The sequence below is a fragment of the Meles meles genome, chromosome 5 (genome assembly GCF_922984935.1).
Source record: "Meles meles chromosome 5, mMelMel3.1 paternal haplotype, whole genome shotgun sequence".
NCBI lineage: Eukaryota > Metazoa > Chordata > Mammalia > Carnivora > Mustelidae > Meles > Meles meles.
The window spans coordinates 67,218,346-67,243,661 of NC_060070.1; the positions used below are offsets into that span (position 1 = coordinate 67,218,346).

A 25,316-nucleotide genomic window follows, 5' to 3' on the forward strand; every position below is an offset into this window, starting at 1 on the left:
ACCATAGTGAGATATAACCACATACCCATTATAATGGTTAAACTTAAAAAAAAATGCTGAACAATATTTTAACAAGGATGTAAGCCAACTGAAATCATACTTTGCAGGTGGAAATGCAAAGTTGAGAAGTCACTTTGGACAACAGCTTTGCAACATCTTGTAAAAGTAAACATATACCTACTCTGTGACCCAGCAATTACACTCCTAGCTATTTACTCAAGAGAAATAAAAAACGTCTTCACAAAAATACTCGAGCAAATATTTATAGAAGGTTTATTCATAGTAGACAACAACTGGGAACAACTGAAATGCCTACCAACAAAAGAATAAATAAACAAATTGTGGTTTATCCATACAATGGAACACTACTCAGTCATCAAAGGAACTCCAAAGGAACTCCAGTGTGACAGATACACAATACGACTTGGATGCCCTTCAAAACACACCAGACTAGGTGAAAGAAACCAGTTACCAAAAAAGTACGTTCTGTATAATTCCATATATATGAAGTTCTACAACTGGCAAAAGTCATCTATGATAGAAAAAAAAAAGTCACAACAGTGTTTGTGGTGGGATAAAACTGATTGGACGGGGCACCAGGGAATTTCTGGGGTTTGGCAACGATCTCTACCTTGATCTGGTATGGGTTACATAAAGGCTGTGTATCTGTCAAAACTCATCAGCTGTAACATGTAAGATCATTGTACTGTATACAAATTATACTGAAAAAAGGGATCTACTAGAAATTCAAATTAAAACCACAAAGAGAGACATCAAGAATAGCTAAAATTAATAAGACTCATGATACCAAGTATTGGCAAGGATGTGGAGCACCTGGAATTCGCCTCTATTGCTGATGGGAATGCAAAGTGTTATAATGATTTTGGAAAACAGTTTGGCAGTTTCTTAGAAAGGCAAATATACACCCATCCTATGACCACACTTACATATGTCTCCAAAAGAAATGAAAACATTCACACTGTTTATAGCAGCTGTATTCATAACAGGCGTGCAAAACCCTAAATGTCCTTAAACTGTGGAATGGATAATTAAATTTTGTTATATCCTTACTTTGGAATAATAATCAGCAGGAAAAAAAAAAGGAGCAAATGCTGATGTATGCAGCAAGATGGCTGAATCTTTAAAGCATTATGCGAAGTAAAAGAAACCAGTTTAAAAGTCTATCGGCAGCAAGATTCTGTGTCTCAGAAAGGCAGCTCTGTAGGGACAGAAAACACATCACTGGTGCCTGGGGCTGGGAGTGGTGACTAGAATTGACAACACAGAGGAGCACAGGGAACATTATGGAGTGATAGAAATGTTCTATGTTTTGATTGTGTTCTATGTGGTTTATTTTTCAAAAGGATGAATTCAAAAAGGATGAGTTTTAGAATATGCAAATTTTACCTCAATAAAGAAATAGTAAGGTGAGGCAACTAGGTGGCTCCATCGATTAAGTGTCTGCCTTTGGCTCAGGTCATGAACCCGGGATCCTGGGATAAAGCCCTGCAACAGGGTCCCTGCTCAGCGCGGAATCTGCTTCTTCCTATGCCCCTCCCCCTGCTCATGCATCCTCTCTCTCGCTCTCTCTCAAATAAATAAAATCCTTAAATAATAATAATAATAAGGTAGGGACGCCTGGGTGGCTCAGTTGGTTAAGCGTCTGCCTTCAGCTCAGGTCATGATCCCAGCATCCTGGGATCGAGTCCCACATCGGGCTCCTTGCTCCGCAGGGAGCCTGCTTCGCCCTCTGCCACTCTGTCTGCCTATGCTCTCTCTCTCTCTCTCTGACAAATAAATAAGTAAAATCTTTTAAAATAATAATAATAAGGTAATAAATAATTCAATAAAATAAAGAAAAGGTAAATAATTCCAATATCCAACATCAGTTTCTCCTTTTGAAGTGGCAGCTATATGTCAGTTGTCCTTGGGATGTTCAACTCTGGAAAGCTAAGGCACAAGGAGAAAGAAGTGACAGGCTTAAAGCCATAGACAATGAGCACTGGATAAATCCTTTGGCCTCCACCCTGGGCCAGCAAGGTCACGGTCTAACACTACATCCCACCCAATTCTACATTTCTGGAAAACTCTTCATGTAGCACCGTGTCCATGATGGATGGGTTACAGAGAAAGAAAGTGACAGAGTCATTGTCTTCCAGAAACTTAATCATAACACACTTTATAAGAACAGGACCACAAAATACACCTGTATATCTGTTTTCATGCCTTAAATGGTGACAAGAAATTCTGTCCTATGTAAATAATGCATATTCTTTCAAGAAACATTTTTTAAGAGCAAACTATATGGTAGATGATAACAAAAAGTAGAGTTTTACTAAAGCAAATATAACTGCTTATAATTCTAAGGACAAATTGTCTGGCAACTCTTGCTGGTACATGTCAAATGAGAATGAAAACTTTTTTTCTTTTTCTTTTCTTTTTTTTCTTTCCTTTTTTACCTTTTAAGAACACTTCTTGAATCAAGACACAGTAGAAGGTAGGGAGAGACATTGGTAAGATTTCAATAAGAGAGGTTATGTCAGATGGAGTCTGATGGGATATAAGCAGGGAGGAATGTTTCATGCAGCAAAGAATAGTTGCAGTAGAAGCTGGGTGGTGAAGATAAAAGCTACAGATTTCAGTTAAGCTACATTGTCTTACAGTCCTGAGCCTCCTGCTTGCTGGGCAGCAGCGTGAGCCCAGGCCTGGGATAGGCTGAGCTGGAACCCAGACCCTCACCAGCTGTGTGACTTTGGGTAAGTTACCAATAAGCCAGGAGATTTAAATTTTCTTTATCTGGACTACAGGAAGAGAAATACCAACTTAACTCATGGGGTTGTTTTGCAGATTTAAAAGATAATTATGTGAGGTCTTTGTTATATAGTCTATGGCACATAGAAAACATTCAATAAATGTCATTGTTATTAATGCAAAGGGTAGGATTTAGAGTCAGAAGATACAAGTTCAAGTGTATAGTTTGTCTCAGACATTTCCGCTTCTAGCACCGAAGGTCCTATGTGCTGGGAAACTTCAGTCCTCAGCAAACGGGAATACCTACACCCTAATTTCTGGTCCTTCTGTCGACTAACTGTGATCTGGGGCAAGTCTCTTAAATTTCTTATCTGTAAGATGGGAATGGTAACAATAGATTTCCTTGATGATAAACTAAAACGATGCTTGAGAAGAAATCTTTGTAATCCAAAGCTCAAGATGTTGTTTATTATCAATAGCACATTTGTCCCTATCGTAGAGACCCACAATTTTTTTTTTCCTTCCAGGTTTTGCTCATTTTATTTTTCTTTTTAAATTCCCTTCTACTTTCTTGTCTGTTCTCTGTCCATGGTATCTTCTGCTCAGTCTCTTTTTCAGTCACATTCTTCCTCTGACTCTCCAACTTATGTGCTCATAGAACGTTTAGAACACCAGTAGGACATTCTTTCTAGGGATGCCGCACACTGTCACAGCAACTCCTCACTTACAGGATCACAGTTCTGGATACATGGAAACTTGGTGTGAGAGTGTGTGATGGAAAGTAAGGACTACGTTGAGAACGTATAAGCACTTCAACATTATTCACTTTCGAAAATCTCTTCTGGCTAGGAAATTCTATAGCTCTAGGACCCTCTGACGTCTTTTTGAAAATATTCCCATATGTGTTTTCAGCCCACGAATCCGAAGTGCCATCCAATATACATATATGCAAACTACAAATGCAAACCACCTATAAAATTTTAAGATTTCTGGTAGTTAAATATGGCTAGTAGTCAAAATATCAGCATTCAACATACAATGAATATAAAACTATTCACGAAATAGTTGACTTTTAAAAATACCATCTCTTGATATGCATGGCCCATTGTGACAAGGCCATCCAATGAGCCACTGGAGGAAATTCCTCATCCATCCAAAATCTGGGCACATGTAGGGTTTGCTTACATTTTTTCCTGAACAGCTGTGGGTATAAAGATTTAATGGACCACCTAGAATTTTCCTGCCACAGTTAATTACTCATAGGGACAGCTTATGACTTAATTAGAGTTCTCCAGCCTTCTTGCAAATAAAGACTATGTTTAATGAGATGTTCACTTTAATTACTGAATCCTTTTTTCATAGTCAAATGTTTTCACGTTTTCCTTTTATTCTAACATTTCAAATATTTTGTCTCTCATGAAAGATGTACATATGCAGAATAGAGTTTTGTGCTATCAACTATACAATCACTATCAGTAGTATAATATATATATCATACATTATATATTATATATAATTACATATATAAAATTACATAATTATATGATAGTTATAATAATATATTGCTTAATAATCTATTTTTAACTCTTTCTTAGTCTGGTTTCTGACACTAGATTATAGGCTAATTGTACAGAGTAATGCTCCGATTTGTTCTAAGAGTATGGAGTCACTTAGAAATTTTCTTCATATAATGAAATAATATCCTTGACTGTGTGGAAGTCATGTCATCAAAGAAAGTTTAAAAATCCATTTAGTGAGTATTCTGGTATATTCTTAGACAGTAACTAGTATTCTAAAGTAGTGATTGCAATCTTGGTTTGTAGGGGAGTGGGAACAGTGGATGTTGTGATGGGTCCTCTTTGGGTTTACCCTCCATACCCTGCCTAGTGAATTCATCTGTTGTCACAGTTTGACGGTATATATTTGACACCTATGTGTCAATCTTAGATATCATCGTTAAATTTCAAACTTGTATTTCTAATGGCCTAATTGAACATCCTCACCTGTTCCCATGGACACTGCAAATGTAAAATGCCACTTAGGGATTTGTGTTTCAAATGACAGGAAAGTGCTCTAGTTTATGTAAGCAGCTGAGGATGCTACTTCAAGGATAACTGGTACAGTGATGAAGTGCTAGATTTGGGCTATTCGACCTAGAACCAGTCCCAAGATCGCACCTGCCCATTCACTGACAATCCCAAAGCTGCAGGTGCGGACCTTCAAATGCCACATGTTATACTCTTGTCTCCACCAGCCCTGGGCTCTACATCCCACCTTATTGCCAAGGCCCTGTTGCCCAGACACCTTATTTTCCACAGCAATTCCAGAGAGCATTCTTAAAAATCTACCTGGATATGATAAAAATATATATTAAAATAATACACATTGTTGTGAAATACACACAGAGAAGAATGTATAAATATTTATGCACAATTTAAAAAAGGGACTAAAGCTCCCATGTACCCATTGTCAGCATGGGAAAGACAACATCCCAGCATCACACCTTTGAGACCCTTTTGTTTCTTTCCCCAGTCACATCCCCTCCATCTACCCAGAGGAAATGCCTGCTCTGAAATGTATCACGCTCTTCCTCTTCTGCCTCATTAGATTGACCTGCCTGGTACCCCCAAAGAAATGTATTATTACATGCTGTTTTGTTTCAAATATTATGCAGATAGAAATGAATGGTTTGGATACTTGCTCCTCCTTCTTTCAAACTTACATTTTCACACTTTCTCTGTGTAGCTGTATATTATTCATTTTTACCGTGGTATGGTACCCTAATGCCACAATATATTTATCCATTCCGCCGCTGATAGACATTTGGGTTACTTCACGATTTTTGTGTTTTGTTGTTTTACTATTAGCAATAGTAGTCTTATGAACACTTCTACATACATACATGTAAAGGTTTCTTCAGATAAATATCTAGGGCTGAAATAGATAATGACTGAGTATTTTCAGATATTGGACAAATTAACATCTCTGTGAACAGCTGACAGGCCTTCTTATTTCTCCACAATGCTTGATACTATCTGATTTTTAAATTTTTGCAAATTCGGTAAGTGTAAAATAGTATTTCCTAGGGACTTAATTTTGCATTTTCTGGATGTCCAGTGAGATTGAGCATCTTCCCAAATGTTTATGAGCCATTTTCTGTGTCCTTTGCTGTGATACTCTTTTCTAATCTTTTGCCCATTTTTCCCTTATGGGGAGAATTAATGTCTTTTTTTCATATTGAGCCTTTTTTTTTTTTTTTACCTTTTTACCCAAGAATGAGACACATATGTCTTTATTAAGGTAATAAAATCTTCCAAACTGTTTATTTAATAAGTTTTATAATTTTTTGTATAAAATTCTTGCACACCTTTTGTAGGATTAGCTGTTAAGGATTTTATATCCTTCTACCAAATTTAAATGTAAACTAAATTAAAATTATGTTATCTAACTGCTTTTTCCCAGTTGTATAGAAATGCAGTTGATTTTGTATATTCAGTTTTTAACCAGCAAATTGTTAATACTCTCTTATTAACTGTAGTAATTCAGAAATTTCAGGTCTGAGTGTGGCGCAATCGCTTGATTGGGCGGAACCCTCCTGGTAACAACTATAAAAGCTAGATAAATGTAAACGGTTGCCTGAAAGCGCAGCACAGCAACCAAAGCTAGCAGAAACTGGAAGAACAATCTCTGAAGGAAAGGTGACCTCAAAATTTCTTTGGGGTGCCAGAAAAGAGGGCATAAATGGAAAGGCATGTTTTACTGGCTTAAGGAATCAGAGGTCAGAGTTCAGGACTCCAAGAAGAGCTGGAAAGAGAACCTCAAAGCTCTACACAAATTCCTCTTAAATTGTTGACTGACTCCTAAATCGTACCTGTGCGGGAACGGCATCCAAGAATCCCACAGAAAGCAGCAGAAAGCCCCAGGCAGGAGGCCAACCTAAAACTGAGCAGAGATTTTTCGCACAGATCTCCTGGTGCCAAGAGATGGTGTTTGCAGTTCCCCTTGCACGTGGCTTATTTCAGTTAATTTCCTCTTATCCTACCAAGCCATTCTAGAGCTTTTCGCAAGCCAGGAGGAATAGGTGGGGTCGGGCAATTAAAATCCATTTAACTGCAGGGTCATAGAGAAGCTCTATTTTTAATTTCTTAAGGAATCGTCACACTGTTTTCCAAAGTGGCTGCACCAACTTGCATTCCCACCAACAGTGTAAGAGGGTTCCCCTTTCTCCACATCCTCTCCAACACATGTTGTTTACTGTCTTGTTAATTTTGGCCATTCTAACTGGTGTAAGGTGGTATCTCAATGTGTTTTTTTTTTTTTTATCTTTCCATTTTATTTATTTTTTCAGCATAACAGTATTCATTCTTTTTGCACAACACCCAGTGCTCCATGCAAAACGTGCCCTCCCCATTACCCACCACCTGTTCCCCCAACCTCCCACCCCTGACAATGTGGTTTTGATTTGTATTTCCCTGATGGCTAGTGATGGGAGGGGAAGATGAACCATGAGAAACTATGGACTCTGAAAAACGATTTGAGGGTTTTGAAGGGGCGGGGGGTGGGAAGTTGGGTGAGCCTGGTGGTGGGTATTATGGAGGGCACATATTGCATGGAGCACTGGGTGTGGTGCATAAACAATGAATTCTGGTACACTGAAAAGAAATTTTTAAAAAATTTTAAAAAATCCATTTAACTGGTTCAGCTGGGCTACCGATGAACTATGGAAGCCAAAAATGCACGTGGACTCAAGGGAAATCTCATGAACTACATTTCCAAACTGACATCCCAGGAAAAGCCCAATGGATTGGGGGGGAAAAAAAGTCTTATTAAAATCTAAATCAAGAAATGCAAGTTTTCATGTTATTGAAAATACGTGTGTGACTCATTATGGGAAGACATTGTATAAAGTACGTTCATACCATTGATTCTCATACCTGCCTGCAGGGAAGATTATGCATCATTGAGGACCTCCACTCTTTCCTATTTGAAGCTGAAGAATACACTTCAACAAAAATAGCAAGAAAGGGAAGACGTTTGGAACCTCCTCCTCTTACAAGGTTTTACATATCATGTCTGTGCTCAGCAGATGGGACTGTGTTTGCAAGAGCTGTGAGTGCTGGTGGGAGTGGGGTGGATGCATATCCAGAGGACTGAGGCCTGGACCAACTATGTGACGGCTAATTATCAAACATCAGGACAAAAATCAGAACTTGGGCGTTCTCCAATTTTGTGAAACTAGAGCCAGTAGATCTGTATGTAGTCCAATGGGTAGACCTTTTGGTTATGATTTTGCAGAAAATTTTGAAAAATTGTTTAATAAACTCAAAGACCCCATAAAAAATTTCTGACTTTTCCCCCTTACCATTCTATGCAAAGAAGTTCTCTAAAATGCTATTTGTTACAAGTATTTTACTGGCCTACCTCAGGCCTTATCCACACAACCTTCCTAAAATGTCCTCTGAGTCTCCACCATAGGCCTGCTCTGCCAGATACCCTAACTCCTGTCATTCTGGACACACTTCCTCCACAGTTCACTTCCCAGCAGTCAGAGAGGGAGGTTTGCACTGTTGGAAAAACGCTATCCAATTGAGAAAACAGTGTCAAGGAATTCTGGACGTATGGAATTCTTCTTTATCATTTGAACAAAGAAGAGGAAAATCACAGGGCCACAGAAGTACAGAGAAGGAGCCTTGCCTTCTGCCCTTGTTCTGTCACTCCCTCGAACAATCCAGCAAAACGATGCCTGCTAACACCGCTCCAAACAGTGACCAGCATGCATTCCAGCTACTCACCACACAATCAGTCCTTTCTGTCCACAAAAAGGCCTGGGATTCATGCTGGCTTTTGCATAGTGCATCTAGCATCATGTTGGCCCACTCCCTACGCCCTTGCACCCACACAGAGAAAGAAAGGGAAACATGGTAATACTGGGCTGGCCTCTCGGACTGTTATCAAGGCATTCAGGCTCAAGGCTTCCAAGCTGTTTGGCCATGTTCAATCTCAACTTTGGTGACATTTAGACATCTCCAGCATTTTTATAAACAAGAATAATCCAAAAACAAATAAGAAAGGATTATGATTTCTCTGAAGGAGGAGGAAGCAATGTAATGATTATAGTGAAAGGAAACAGTGTGTAATGTTTTAAGGGTTTAGCCACAACTAAATTAAGAGATTACAGAATCTGGTTGGTCTTTCTCTTTCCTTACTCCCTTCTGCTCAACTTACAACTATGCAAAAGCAAAGTATTCATTGCCCAAGGCCTGTAAATATACACAGATAAACATGGGTGCCTGTATCATATAATACACTGGAGAAAGATCAGTTTAAGAAATAGGATTATTTTACCAGAGGAAAAAAAATCCAGATTTAGTAAATACTAAATGGAACATCTTGGAAAAAACTCTCAAATGTATTAGTTGTACTTTGGTCAATTTTTCATTTAATTCTTACACTTTAACTTTTTGTATTTGCTACACTAACAATACAAGGTGACGAGGACTGGCTACATAATTTGCAGATCTTAGTACAAAATGAAAACACAATGCAACTGCATGGGTCATATGCACAAGATCCAGTCCTAAACATGACTTCCAGAAAGGTAAAAGTTCTGTAATCCTACTTATAAGGGAAAAAGAAATTGTGCAAATACAGAAGGTAAATTAACTCTGTGAGGTTCATGAATAGCAGTAGGTCATATCATGTGTTACTCATGCGGGATAGATAGGAACAGCCAATCTCTGATCGTAAGTATACAGAGATCTCTTCTGAGATCCCTATATATTCCAGGAAGGATGGAGAAGTTTTGTTTTTTTTTTAAAGATTTTATTTATTTGACAGACAGAGATCACAAGTAGGCAGAGAGGCAGGCAGAGAGAGAGGAGGAAGCAGGCTCCCTGCTGAGCAGAGAGCCCGATGCGGGTCTCAATCCCAGGACCCTGAGATCATGACCTGAGCCGAAGGCAGAGGCTTAATGCACTGAGCCACCCAGGTGCCCCAGGATGGAGAAGTTTAAAAAAATGTATTAAAGTTGTGCTGATCCTACGATTAAAATTGTCCCCACACATGTCACAGTTACTTTACATCATAATATTTCATGCACTATTATAATACAGCTAATTTCATATTATCAGAAGACTATGTAGCACATGGTTGGGCAGACAGTTTATTGAAATGTTTTGGGGGTGAAAGTTAGTTAGAAATTTCTTAGAATGTCTGTGTAAACATGGAGGAGGTAGGGACTGAGGTGACCTGTTGTCTGTAAGTGTTTCTGGGTTTTTAAGAGTTTGTGGTGGCCTGGAAGGTGCTAAAATTTGCAAGAGTAAGGATATAAGTGATGTGGGATATGTGTTAGGAGACAAGTTCGCTGGGGGATCCCTACTCTCAATATGTTTAATCAAGGCGAGACACCAACAAGTGGACAGCTGTCACCAGGCTAATGGATGGTGCCCCGGGGTCTTGAGAGCATTTGTTTCCATTTCCAGGCGGAGATATTTACTTATTCTGACTCACCACAAGATCAGGTGCTTGCTCCACTTTGCAGTAATTTGGTCTTCGGCAAAGCAAATATTCTGGCCTTAAAAGCCTTGGAAAAGTCCAGTTTAAACATATAATTTCTTGCCCATTCCCTGTGGTATTTAAATATAAATAAGACATTTGGTGTGATGTGAACAAACTCTGAAAGGAGGACAATCTACACCCCAACCACTTCTTACTTAATTGGTAATATTTTTGAAGAAATGTGTTCAAGTCAAAAAAGAAGTGAATAATAAAATAACTAAGTTTATATTACATTTTGATTTTGAAAGACTTAAAGTACTTCCTTAATATTTCTCAGATGTTTCTTCTTTTAATATTTATAAAATGGTCCTTCTAGGACATATCATAGACAGGATACCAATTTTCCTTTCTGCACATACTCATGAAAAACTGCAATTTCACTCAAAAATTTCTATTTTACCTTTAAAAATACCAGAGCTTATGTATAAAACATGGAATTCACTTATAATTGTTTTACTAAGAAATTTAATGTTTTGAAGCTGGTTTAGGTCAAATATGTACTCTTAATTAAAATTACATTCCAATTTGTCCATGGACTACTTTGGGATTTAGACTTGAACATAGTCGTCCCAGTATTGTTTGGGCCATGCAGACCACACTGGAGTATAGAAAAAGAAAAGTTCCCAAATCTAGAAATTCCCTTTGACATTATCACTTCTAAAGTAACTCTAAGACTTTTCCAAATACTGGGGCACCTGTACATGTCCCCTGTTCTAGCTAAGACAATACTCATGCTCATGGAGGCAGCAGGTGGTGGGAAGCAAATGCCAGTGGTAGAAACACACAGAATTGGGGTAAAATTCAAGCTTTTACCAGCTGTGTAATTTTTGGCAAGTGACAACTTCTTACAACTCAGTTTCTTCATCAATACAACAGCTTTGCTCACAGAGTTTTCCTGTAGATTATATAGATGTGGATTGTCTAGCATACTCTCTGACCGATACAATGTAGGTACAAAAAATCTGAATTTCCTCCCCATCTATTCATTCTGGGTTTTTGTTTTGTTTTGTTTTGTTTTGTTTTTGGTCATTATTCCACATTATCTAGTAACTAACCATGCTCAGAACTTTAAATAACTAGGTACCATTCAATGTTTTTTGAGTAGAAAAATAAAGTATTGTCTGGATAGCATAGTGGTTAGATTTTGAAGCCAGACTACCTGATTTGGGATCCTAATGCTACTGGCTCAGCTGTGTGGCTTTGCGCAAATTACCCAACTTCTCTGATCCTCAGTTTCTTAATTCAAAAAATCAGAAGAATAACAATATCAACCCTTTAAGTTTGCCGTAAGAATTGAGCCAAGCTGTACCTAACACATATCAAGAATTGCGTGTCTATTAACTACTCTTTGTATTATAGATGTATTTATTTAAAGTAGAATACAAATACCAGAGCTATTTGATTTTATTGCATAAAGTTGAGCTAAAGACAAAACACAAGTTATATTATTTTGTCAGGAAAGTCCTTTAAAATACTTCCAAGGGTTAAGCCATGAACCCCAGATAGTAACATTAATAGCAGGACTGGAGATTAAATCCAGTCAAAATAAGAATAACTAGGTATGTTTTTCCAGTTGTTCATCTGATGATCATTTATCAGCCCATGGCAAGAGGAATATTGCTTAGAGTGTTCGAGAATCTCAAACATGCTGTGTTTCACATAACTATGGCCCGTTTTAGTTGATGTGTAAAAAGGAGATCTTGCTTTATTTTCCACAGTATTTCTATTGCTGACTCAGGGCACAAAGAAGAACAAATTGTGTAATTTGAGTTGAGAGAAATCATTTTTGCAGTTGTTCTTTAAAAAAAGAAAAAAAACCCTCACATAATGAGCCAAAACTTGCCTAGAGATCTGTGTGCTCTGCTTCCATTGACGTCATTTGGAAGTTGTGTGGGCAGAAATTGGCTGACTTCCTCCAGCATGTCTTTTGAAAACTGAACATACTGAAAAAAATGCACCCTTTTAATCTCAGACTACAGTAGGGGTAGAAGCATCATAAGCAATTTTCCTGTTTACTGCTAAACAAACACCTATAGAGCTCTGAGAGTCACATTCACAGAATAAACCTTGTTAGTGTCCAGTAACGAGAACAGTGAACGTCCCCTCGATCTGAAAAAGGAATTGTAGGATATTATAGTCGAAGTGTCTTTAGAGATGATCTTGTTCAGTTCCTCCATTTTTAAGAAATGGAAACTGAAACTCAGAGAGATTCAGAAATGTTCCCAAGGCTAGACAGGGTCCAAGACAGGATTAGAATTAAGCATTCTGCTTTTTAGTTCCTGCAGAGTTCAGGACAATTCTAAGTATAATAATCAATATTTCTCCACACTAATCTCTTCTTATATAAACTCTGAGCACTGAAGTAATTGTTTTTGAAAACTAAGGGTTTTGTGTACTATAGAAGTTACCAATTACTGAGTTACAATAAACTAAGCATGGTCTGTCGGAATTGGATAGGCATGGAGAAAACTGGAGGCTCATAAAAGGCTGCTGGGCACAGTTGCTGCCTGGTGTGCTTCTGGGTATCAATATGAACCTTGAGCCTTCCATCTGGGTCTTCTCAGCTCCATGAACCCTACGGTGCATAGTTTGGGAGGTTACCCCTTGGAGACAAGAAGAAGAGAGTAGCCCCAACTCCACTTCACCTCCCACTCCTTTCAAGTTTATTTTTTCAATAGTCATTCATCCATTCATTGAAAAATATGTATTGTACATCTACTAAGAGCCAGGCTGCAAAATTCCAGTTATTGAAAATATTTTCAAATCCAGACTTTAAGGAATCACTTAATAAAGATGGATAATTACTATTTCTCCCACCTAATAAAAGATCCCACATAAACTAGTCAATTTCTCTGAAATCATTCATCTCACATACATAAGAGCATGTATAGCTTTCTTTTGTTTCTGAGTATGGCTTATTACATATTATTTAACTAGACTTATAAATTTGAATCCACAGAAGCTCTGTATGAACGTAGAGTTTTCCCATTTCTGCTTTGATTTATTCTGCTCTTCCTAAAAAGCAGCATTCTTCATTGGCAGTGGGTGATCTTGTCTATGCTATATGGCTTGAATACACTAGCAGTTGTTGCCACTTTGGTTCCTTTGATAAATGTCTGTGACGGTCAGATTTCTGGTAGTCCTATAAGTGAGTCTAAGATATTATTTACCCACCATAGCTGTTGCTGCTGCATGGGCTACGGCATCCAAAAATCCCTTGGGGTTTTTTTGGGTATTTTTCCCTTGGGAAAAGGGTTGGTAAGACTTTTAGAAGGGTCAGGGCATTCAGATTCATGGTGGCGAAGAATCAGATATTGAGAATAAAAGGTTTGCCGTACATACTGCAGTTGAATGCTGCCTAGGCACTTAAAATAGAGCTAAGAGAATATGTCACCATCATCAGCACTGAAATAACTTTGAGAAGGTCCAAAGTCAATCAGACATTTTAGTAATTGGAAATACTGAGTATGGAAGGCTAATCTATTTATGAGGATTTTGAAAAAAAATTACAGAATAAGGATATCATCCTGAAGATACATAGGAACAGATAATGTAACAATTAAAAGAAAATATTTAAGAATTTGACTCCTGAAACAGGCAGCAAGTAGATAGGCCGTCCACGAAATAGGAACAGAAAGACATGGGGAGACAGAAAAGGCAAAAAAAAAAAAAAAAAAAAAAAGAGTCAGGATGAAAACCAAAGACAACAAGCTGAATTAAAGATAACTCGATAAATAGGATAGAATTGAAAGGAAATTATAAGTGAATTAGAAATACCTGAGTTCTCATTGGAAAGAAATAAAATCAGAATTAACGCCATAAGAAATTGAATCAGAGAAAAAGCATAGGAGATTCTGGGAAGATAGACGGAAAAAAGAAGGAAAATATGGTAGCTATGGAGGACAATATGTAAAAATTCCAACCCAAAGTTTACTGATATTCCTAAGGAAGAAATAAAAGGAAGCAATGATCAGGCATAACTAAAGAAATGTTTCTGTGCTAGAAAGATCCATATACTCAGATTGAACATTCTCACTATGACCTAAGAAATTAAATTTAAAAAATAAGAGAAGTGTTCACACTAACAAACTAGATAGCAGAGGTTCTCCTCTATTAAAAGACAGAGCAATTAAAAATAATAATAACTAGGTGGCCTGGGGGAAAAGTTAGCTACAAAGGAATAATCCTTAGGCTAACTTTAGAAGGCTTGTTGACAACATTAAATTTTCAAATGTCGGAAAACAGCTAGAATTGGAGCTTTAAAAGGTTATTAACAATAGAACATTAATTTCCAGAAGTCAGGTAAAGAAATAACTGAAGTTCTGAGATTAAAAATGATATAAACAAAAATCATAGACCCAAACAGTTAACATCTATGAACATACATGAAAACAACAGAAAAATTTTGTCATATGTATAAGAGTATATAAAATATACTACCCATGAATATTTTTTCAAAGATTTGACAAAGTCATTTAAAATGAAAGAGGGAGAAATTAAAGGACATTAAAGTAAAGGACAAAATTAAAAGTCCAAAAGAGAATAGTTATATTCTTGTTCTTATTTCATAACTATGAGTTTTTATTCATAATATAGAGAGAGCTCTTATTGGATCAATACAAAAAATATGAATATCCCAATGGAAAATGAGCAAGGAATATAAATAAGCAATATAGACAAAGAGATGCACATTTTTAATAAGACATTTTTGAATATGTTTACTCAAATGAGTAATCAAAGAAAAATTAATAAAACAAAAACATTAAATATCAGTTTTAACATAATCACCTTGAAGATTTTATTTATATATGTATGTATGTATGTTTTATTTATATATGTGTATACATGTACACACATATGTATGTAGGTATGTGTATATATACACATATAAATATGTACACACACATACAAAAAATGTCATGCTGGGAAGGGTACAAGGTAATCAGCATTCTTATTTATTACTGGTGAGATGTAAACTATAGAATTCTCTTTTTTTTTTTTTCTTAAAGATTTTATTTATTTATTTGACAGATAGAGATCACAAGTAGGGAGAGAGGCAGGCATAGAGAGAGAGAGGAGGAAGCAGACTCCCCGCCAAGCAGAGAGCCCGATGTGGGGCTCGATCCCAGGACCCTGGGATCATGACCTGAGCGAAAGGCAGAGGCTTTAACCCACTGAGCCACCCAGGCGCCTCAACTATAGAATTCTCTTGAAGCATGACTTAACAGTATATATAAAAATCTGAATAATGTTTAAAACATTGTTACCAGAAAAAAAAAAAATTTGTCACCAGAGTTTTACTTCTAGGATTTTGTACCCAGGAAATAATAATAATTTGTTTCTAAGTGTATCTGTAACAATATTAATCCTTGGGTTCTTTATATTGGAAAGAATCTAAATGTCCAATTACTGGAGATTAAACAAATTTTGTACACAAATTTCTGGCCATGCTAAGTGAGATTCTGAAGCAATTTTTAGTCAAAATATATGGTTAAGTTTTATTTTTTAAAAAAAGAAAGTGTGACTTTAATTTTGTGAAAAAGCTATTTTCTTATCAAAATGGCTAAACTTTATCTGTTTTTATAGATGGTAGAATTACTGGAGTTATTAATTGCATGCTATGTTTTGAGTATGCAACATACTTTACAATAATTTCTATGTATTCTACAGTAATATATGTTGAATTTTTTAGGATCATGAAAATAACATTTTAAATAAAATATCACTGGGACATGATTATTGAGCACCACTATCTTATATTTTTATTTCATATGTTTTCTGACATTTTCACTTTATAAGCAGAATAATTAAGTTTGTGGGGCTTTTTTTCCAAAGAGTTCGGTTAGGGGGACCAAATTTATGCTTATTGATTCATCAAATAATTATTGAAGTATATTATACATTTTTTCTGGAGTTTATATGATATTTATTGGCAGTCAGTGAAATCTACAATCTGCAACCGGTGTGAGTTGCCTATCTAATACATATTGCTTTTTCTTCCTTGCAAGTAGAATGTCAGTTTTGATCTGGGTAGCGATGTGTTCTGCCACAGAAGGATATATCTTTTAAAAACTTTCTTCCAGCTGTAAGTGACCATTTGACATGCTCTGATCAATAAAACTTAATAAGGCGTCTGTAAAGGCATTTGTTTTTCCTGCTGTAAGCAGCAGACATGGTTTGATGTCTCCCTCCTTTCTTTATGCCTTAAACCTGATGTGATGTCTGGAACAGCAGCAACAATCTTGCAACCATAGTAGATGAGAAACCTGAGGAAAAGACAGAGGCTTGCAGAGATGGTGACCTTGACATAATCCAGCTGCTGAATCAAAGGTGGTTATTCAGACCTCCTCAAGAAGAATAACCCTATAGGTAAGCCAGGTTTTCTATTATTTGTAGCCAAATAATACTGATAATCCATGATACTGAATGCTTTCTGATTTTTAGCTGTCAGGAAACATGGCTAACCTAAGTGCCCAAATTGAAGTAAATCGCTCATTTCAAGTATCAGTTTTTCTCTTCCCTTTATGTTGTCTCAGTTCAACATTCATTCCTAATTGCCTGGCTTTAACTTGTTTAATTTTGTTAGAATCTTAAATTATTTAACAAGTTGGCAAAATTCACATACAAAATATATGTGTACTTTTCTTTGTTGCCATCTGTCCTCACTGTCTTTCACTTCTGTGTATTTACCTCCGTGGGTGTATTCAACACTGACATGAACAGGGTCATTCATTCTGTTGTATTCAGCAGGCAAGGGGCTTTGAAGGAGAACACTAATAAAAATAGAAGACACCGTCCCTAATCTTATGAAACATGAAATCAAGTTGAGAAGATTTAAACACACACTATTGTTCTCTGTCTGTCTGTCTGTCTCTCTCTCTCTCACACACACACATACCCCACAATGGGAAAGCAATTCTGAAGTTTCAAAACGGGTTTCATTCAATGAGCATTCTCAGAGTTCCTGCTTGTGCCACCCTGGGTTTTCTTGATGTGAAGGTAAAAAAGACGTGTTTGTTATCTCATGAGACTTACTGTGTAGGTGAAACATACCCAAAAGGGATCACTGTGACAGCACGCTATTGCAACTGCTCTGACGGGGACGGGTATAGGCTGCTGTGTGTCTGAGGGAGGTACCTGGGAGTCCTTCTTGAGGGAACCCACATCTAGAAAGATGAGGGGTGCTAAGCTAGATTGGAGAGCAGTATTTCAAGCAGAGGAAAGAGCATGCATACACACTGAGGAGGAGGAGAGGGCGTGGATTACAAGTATTTAACTATTGCTGTAGCATTAAAGGGAATGAAAAGAGGGTCAGAGAAGGAGCTAGAATGCAGACAACAGCAGGATCGTGCTTTGGAAGCAAGCTGAAGAACTGTTGAATGGTATGAGGTCTAGACCAGTGAGCAATGATTTTGGGGCCAGACTTATTTTGGTTTGATTCTCATGTATATCACCATTTTTGCACTCCTGAGCAAACTCTTTTATCTCTTCATGTCTGTTTTCCCTCATCCGTAAAATGAGGATACCTATATGCACCTTACAGTAGCACCAATCATAGTAGATACATTGCAAGGTTATAGTAGATATATGTAAATCATCTAACACATTACCAGGCTTATAGGAAATAACATAAAATGTAGCAAAGACCATAACAGAAGGTTTCAAAACAGAAAATTGACTTGGCCAGATAGGAACAGGTGCATAATAAGGGCTTAGGGCTGTAGATGTCACAAAGTCAAAAAAATGCTTAGAAGTTGGTTGGGTCAATATTTCAGAGCAGTGACTTGACATAGTTATCTTGAGTCCCCAGGTCAACTTTTCTGTCAGTGACCCAAGGCATTGGGTCCACCTGTTCAGGTACGAATAGGTTCATCTGAAGCAAGACTCATACATGGTGTTTAGCTCTACCTCCAGCTCCAACTCACCCCCTTACTCTTGTTCTTCACCAGACTGTGAATTCATCAATGCAAGGAGAATGAATTGTCCTCTCCCAACTTTCTCAAATATCCATCACTTGGCACATTCTAGGCCTACCCTCCCCAAATTTGTTCAACAGCTAAACTTCTTGTAAGTGGCACCAACTTTCGTAGTTAGTCACAAAGAATCATATCAGATAAAGAGGAAGATGTGTGGGAAAGGGTGAGACATTCTCAAGACATCTATTTCACAGGAAATGAGGAGATTGGTACAATGGAAGAAAAGGGACAGATTCAGTAGACCCTGGGATGAGACATGGAAGATGATGGAGCAAGTACTAGTTGAAGGAGACATATGAAATGCAAGGCTATGTCTTCTTCGCCAAAATCCCCTTCATATTCTTTTTGTTTTCTACCTTTTCCCCTTACCCCTCCCTCCAAGAACACTGACACTAATGGCTTAGCAAGCCCTGTCAGTATGCAACAGAAGCTTTTATTTACAAGTAGAAAGTTCTCATGCTTTAAGTGTTCTCATGAGGCCTTATTTCCATTCCAGGCTACAATGAGTGTACTTTTTAGTCAATATTCCCAAAGTGTTCTTGCTCATAACAGCCCTGCTGGAGCCTACAACCACAGTTAACTCTAATCTTTGTTAAAACTCTTATAGGCAGACCAGCACTGAATTCGAGGTCCACTGGATAAAGGACTTCTTTCTGAGTCAACAATAGACGTAACTAGTGTAACTGAATTATCCATGGGCCCAGCAACATTGCCAGTGATAAGAGAGAGGTGTTAGGATATCAGATCTCTTTCTAGTCCTTAAGTGGATTTTTCCCTTCCTGATGCAGGTTATCATGGCACCTCAAGTTTGGCAGCAACTTTATCTGGTGTGTTAGAAGTAAATCCCTTTCCCAGGGCTTGATTAAACAGCATTGATTTTGGACATACAGTCATTAGCTTTTACTGCTCATTATCTTTATTAATGGATTTCTAGTCATTTGACAGTTTCTTTCTGGATGATATAAAGTTCCTTATTGCATGTGTGCCTTTTGGATATTGAGGGACAACCTTCATATTATTGTCAATTCGGAGCCTAAATCTCAAAAAAGATTCATTCAGTTGCTTTATTTTTATTCCATCACATGATTGCCATCATTGACCAAACAGGATTTGTCTGCTTTACCTGATTTGACTGCTTGTGTATATATATATTTTTTCTTTTTTTTTAATGAGAGTTCTTTCATAGGTTTTTAGTTTAGTCCCATCTTAAATAGAAAGGCATAAAGTCAAATAATCCAATATTTAAAATTGAACTACAATTCTTTTTCTGGGAAAATTTTCTTTTAAAAAAACCTCTAAAATTACAATTTTTAATTTTGCTAGCTAGATTGAAATTTTATTCACAGAGTAGGAATCATGATTGAATCTGTCTGGATAAATATGTTCTCATATTTAGCAGGACCCATCTTATATTGATATGTCCAAATATTTCATTTTTAATTTAAATGACATGTTCCAAGATTGTATGTTTCAGCCTAGTGAGTGGGAAATTGAATGCCTGCCATACAACTCCTTTGGACAAGTTAATTGTGCGAGCTCACTGGAATTGTGCGATTTTGGTAAGCACATTTTGGGTGGGAATATGGAAGGCTTTTGTCCTTGGGATGTCCTCTCTCCTCTTGTTGCCATTTGCCTCAGATTTCTCTCTTGGAACAGACTCTTTTGTTTCCTTGGAGTCCTTACCTCAAGTCATCTTTTAAGGAAAGTGGGAATAGGTTACGATTCCTGCTATTGTGGCTTTGCTGAGAACTTAAAGTGTTTGATTTTCCAACCATTTGGAATTCTCCATATTTAAACTCATTTGAAGCCAAGAGTTAAGGTATTTTTCACAAAATATGTATACATGTGTGTGTGTGTGTGTGTGTGTGTGTGTGTGTCTTCTATTCACTCTATAGTTCATACTATTTTAAATAACAGCATAAATTAATGGTGTAAATTAAAAAAATACTTGATATAGAATTGTATGATAAACTGGTAACTACCTTAAAATTTTTAACAATAAACATCCCTGTTTATTTGGTGTAGAGATAATGCATATAGGTGTGGTCAATATTTTGACTTAAACATTTAAAAATACCAAAATAATTTAAGAATAAAACTTTGTGATCAGTTTGTTATTGATATTTTAATAGTTTTCATAATTGGTATCATTTTTTTAAAAAAAAGATTTATTTATTTGAGAGAGAGAGTATGACTTGGGGGGCGGGCAGAGGGAGAGAATCTTCAAGCACTGGGCTTGATCCCATGACCCATGAGATCACGCCCTGTGTGGAAATCAAGAGTCGGATGTTCAACCAACTGAGCCACCCAGGCGCCCCCATGACTGACATCATCTTAATGGCTCCTTCAATTAATTTTTGGAAGTAGGTGGAATATAAATTATACATGAATATATAAATGGATCAGGTTTTTAACTAGAATAAATGATTTTAGTGACAGCTTAAAAGATTACTTAAAATCAGCTTATAACATCTGTTTTTAAAAGACTTCAACATTTGAAGTTAAATGCTCTCTTTTTGCTTCAATGACAATGGTATAATTATTCTTGGGATTATGAAGATATTGCCATTATTAATTTCTGAATAACAGATGATCAATTCAAAGAGTCTACATGGTGTGCTTGCTATGTGCTTGTCATGGCAGGAGACACGAGATGAGTAAGAATAAGTCCTACCTCTACAGGTGTTTACAAGTTGGTAAAGTGTCTAAAAGAAGACAAAGGAAGATAAGTGCATATGGAAGCTACAAAATCCATACATATGGGTTCAAAGAGAGGCAAGATCACAGTAGAAGGGGAACAGAGAAAACTTTGTAAAACATACATTAAATAGTGAAGATGGAAACAAAACACATATTTCACCTATACATTTTCAACTTGGTTTATTACAAATATATGTATCCAGAATATGAGCATCTTTTTTTTTAATTTTTAAGATTTTATTTATTTATTTGATAGAGAACGAGTGAGAGAGAGCATGAGAGAGGAGGAGATCAGAGGGAGAAGCAGACTCCCCAAGGAGCTGGGAGCCCAATGCGGGACTCGATCCTGGAAGTCCGGGATCACAACCTGAGCCGAAGGCAGTTGCTCAACCAACTGAGCCACTCAGGTGCCCCAGAATATGAGCATCTTTAATGAAGATACTGAGAAATATTCAGCTTGTTATAATTCATATGAAGGTGACTAGCTGAACATGTTTTTCTTTATTTTTCTTTATTTTTTTTTTAAAGAGAGAGTGAGTAAGTGGTGGAGTGGCAGATGGAGAGGGACAGAGAGAATCTGAAGCAGGCTCCATACCCAGCATGGAGCTTGATGGGGGGCTCAATCTCATGACTGTGAGACACGACCTGAGCCGAAATCAAGAGTCTGATGCTTAACTGACTGAGTCACTCAGGCACCCCTAGCTGAACATGTCAAATCATATCTTCTACATATAAATTTCAATGATGGCCTTTAATAATAATCCACAATTGATGCCGATCAATTTTATCATTACTAGTTATTTTCATATATCAGCAAATTGAATCACATGGAAGAAGTGGGCTATTATAATATATATTCCCTTATGTGATATTATTTCTGTATTTATTGCAGTAATTAATCAATAACTGCTTTTATTTCTTCTCATTATGTCACTAGAACATGTAAGTATCTCCTCAAAATAAAATTAGGGTTATAAGACCTTAGAAATGAATAGTCCAAATAGCCTTTTGATACATCAGTTATAAAATAAAGTGTTATGCTAGTCCATGAGATAAGATCCATTAGTAATGCCATTTGGGAAAGATACTTGAAGTAATAGTATCAACTGTATTTGCTTGTTTTGTTACTTCAGATTAGTTATTTGATTCCCAATTTTCTGAAAGCACATACAATTAAGCTGTTCTCACCAAATCTGGTGTAAATCAGGGATGTATTTTAGAGAAGCCCAAAAAGAGAACATGAATGAATATAAAGTAATGAGACTGATTTCTACAATTACCACTCAAAAGCCCCTTAAAATAACTTATGTTTAACCTTCAAAACTCAATGTGTTCATTCAACAAACACTTGAGAACCCACTATGACATTAATAACAGAAAAGAGAAAATTCAATTCAAGTCCATACTTACAGAGTGAAATTCCTAATATTCATTTTTAAATTGAAATATAATTGATATACAACATATTTTTAGGTATACAACATAGTGACTATGTAGTGATTACCTAGTATACATTGCAAAATGACCACTACAATAATTCTAGTTGCTATCTGTCGCCATACAAAGGTACAATTTATTTGTTGTATGACAACTGTTGAGATTGACTTTCTTAGTAACTTTCAAATGTGTAATATGATATTCTTGACTATAGTGACTATGATGTTTCTTACACCCTCATGATTTATTTATTTTATAACTGGTAGTTTGTACCTCTTGATCCACATCACCCACTTCATCTACCTTTCCCACCCATGCCCCCAAATCCCCTCTGGTAACCACCAATCAATCTCTGTATCTGTGAGTTTTGTTTGTTTATTCCTGTGTTTTGGTTTTTAGATTTTACATACAAGTGAAATCATACAAGTATTTGTCTTTCTCTGTCTGACCTATTTCACTTAACATACCATGCAACTATCCATGTTGTTGCAAATGGCAAAATTTCATTCTTTTTTATGGCTCAGTAGTATTCATATATATAGTATATTCTTTATCCACTCATCTGTCAATGAGCACTTAGGTGGTTTCCATATCTTGGCTATTGTAAATAATGCTGCAGTGAACATAGGGGTGCATATACCTTTTTGAATTAGTGTTTTCATTTTCTTTGGATGAATACCCAGAAGTGGAATTGCTGGATCATATGATGTTCTATCTCTAATTTTTTGAGGAATGCTCATGCTCTTTCCCATAGTGGCTGCACCAATTAACATTCCCATCAACAGTGCACAAGGATTTCCTATTCTCCACATCCTTGTCAACACTTGTTTTATTCTTGTCCTTTCCAGCTGTGAGGTGATATCTCTGGTGATTTTGATTTGCATTTTCCTGGTTATTAGTGCTGTTGTTATTCGTGCTCTTTTCATGTGCTTGTTGGCTATCTGTATGTCCTCTGCCATATTTAATTGGATTGCTTTTGTTTGTTATTGAGCTATATGAGTTCTTTATTTTGGATACTAACCCCTTATTGGATATGTCATTTATACATATTTTCTCCATTCAGTAAGTTGCTTTTGCATTTTGTTTGTTTCTCTTCACTGTGCAGAAGCTTTTTAGTTTGATGTAGCCCCATTGTTTACTCCTTTATGTTGTTGCTGCCATTGTCTTTGGAATCAAATTTAAAACAAACTGGGGGTTGCTGGGGGGAGGTGGGATTGGGAGAGGGGGAGCGGGCTATGGACATTGGGGAGGGGAGGCGAACCATAAGAGACTATGGACTCTGAAAAACAACCTGAGGGTTTTGAAGGGTCAGGGGTGGGAGGTTGGGGCAACCTGAGGGTTTTGAAGGGTCAGGGGTGGGCGGTTGGGGGAACAGGTGGTGGGTAATGGGGAGGGCACGTTTTGCATGGAGCACTGGGTGTTGTGCAAAAAGAATGAATACTGTTACGCTGAAAAAATAAATAAAATGGAAAAAAAAAAAGAAAAAAAAAAGAAATCACCCAAAGCAATGTTAAAGAACTTACTGCCCATTTTCTTCTAGGAGTTACGGTTTCTGGTTTTACTTTCAAATCTAGTATTCACTTTTAAAATTCAATTTCTTGAGTATCAGTGATAGATCACTGTTCTTCTCTTGCGGATGCAGGGGTGGGGCAAGAGGAATTACAATACCAAAGACAACTAGCACACATTCTTCCTTCCTGGAGTTTACAGTCTAACTGTGCTAAGCATAGCAAAAGACACAAGGTAAAAGGCAGGTTCCTTTCAAAAGAGACTAGAAAATACTTTCTTTTATTAACTAGTGTTATCATAAAAATCACTCAGGGAATTTTTCAAAAGTCATATACCTAAGTTTCACTCCAGACCCAAATGATGAAAATGACTGGCATTAGAACCCTAGCATGAAACATTTCCTCCAGCTGATTCTAGCATGGACCTCTGGTAAGTCCTTTGAATCTCTTGCTTCAATTTTGCAATGAGTTCACCGTGATACATTTGTAACTTTTAACAATGCTCTGAAGGTTGCCTTGCTTTTCTCAGCATTACTAACGAGACATGAAGATGGAATTCTTTTTTTGTTTTTTTAAGATTTTATTTATTTATTTGACAGACAGAGATGACAAGTGGGCAGAGAGGCAGGCAGAAAGAGAGAAGAGGAAGCAGGTTCTCCGCGGAGCAGAGAGCCCGATGTGGGGCTCCATCCCAGGACCCTGGGATCATGACCCAAGCCTAAGGCAGAGGCTTTAACCCACTGAGTCACCCAGGCACCCCACAGATGGAATTCTTAACCTATGGTAAGAAATGATCAAATTATCAGGCCAGTTTAATGTCTGGCATATACCTTCTTCTTTGGGTCCTAATGATCTATGACTTTATGTGTACTAATTTCCATAAGGATTTTTATTGTAACTAGGGTCATTCTTTCACATTCTTTTCACATTTATCATTTTTTGTTATTCTTGGGGTCTCATCTTGAAATTATAAGTGTTGCTTCTGCTTTGATCTCTAGTTTTCTTAACAGCACAATATTATAGTTAAATCTTGTGAGAAAGAGTAGGAATGTCTCTGCTCTTTGGTTTAGGCTGGGAGAAAATATATTGCACTTGTAAATGCAGCATCACCCATGGAATGTGACGTGGTAAAATCAAAGTGCATGGTACTCCATGAAGATGGGCAACCAAAGCCCACTGGTGGCAGAAAGCCTGTGAATCCTGCAAACAGGTCAAACAAGGGTTTGTTGGCATGTCGTTTTCCATTGCAAGAAAGGAAACTATGCCTTTCTGTTGTACTACTGGCTTACAAATAATATATGAATAAACACTTCAACTTTCAGTAGTTTCTTAGAGAATGGGTTGCTCATGAGTAGAGAACCATAAGTAGAGCAGGGACACTTAAATA

General features: G+C 37.0%; 1 protein-coding gene across 1 annotated transcript in view; it reads right to left on the minus strand.

Moving 5' to 3' along the window:
• Positions 1-25,316, minus strand: part of PDE7B (phosphodiesterase 7B) — a 324,027-nt gene that overhangs the window by 252,520 nt on the left and 46,191 nt on the right. The gene's annotated exons all lie outside the window — the stretch shown is intronic.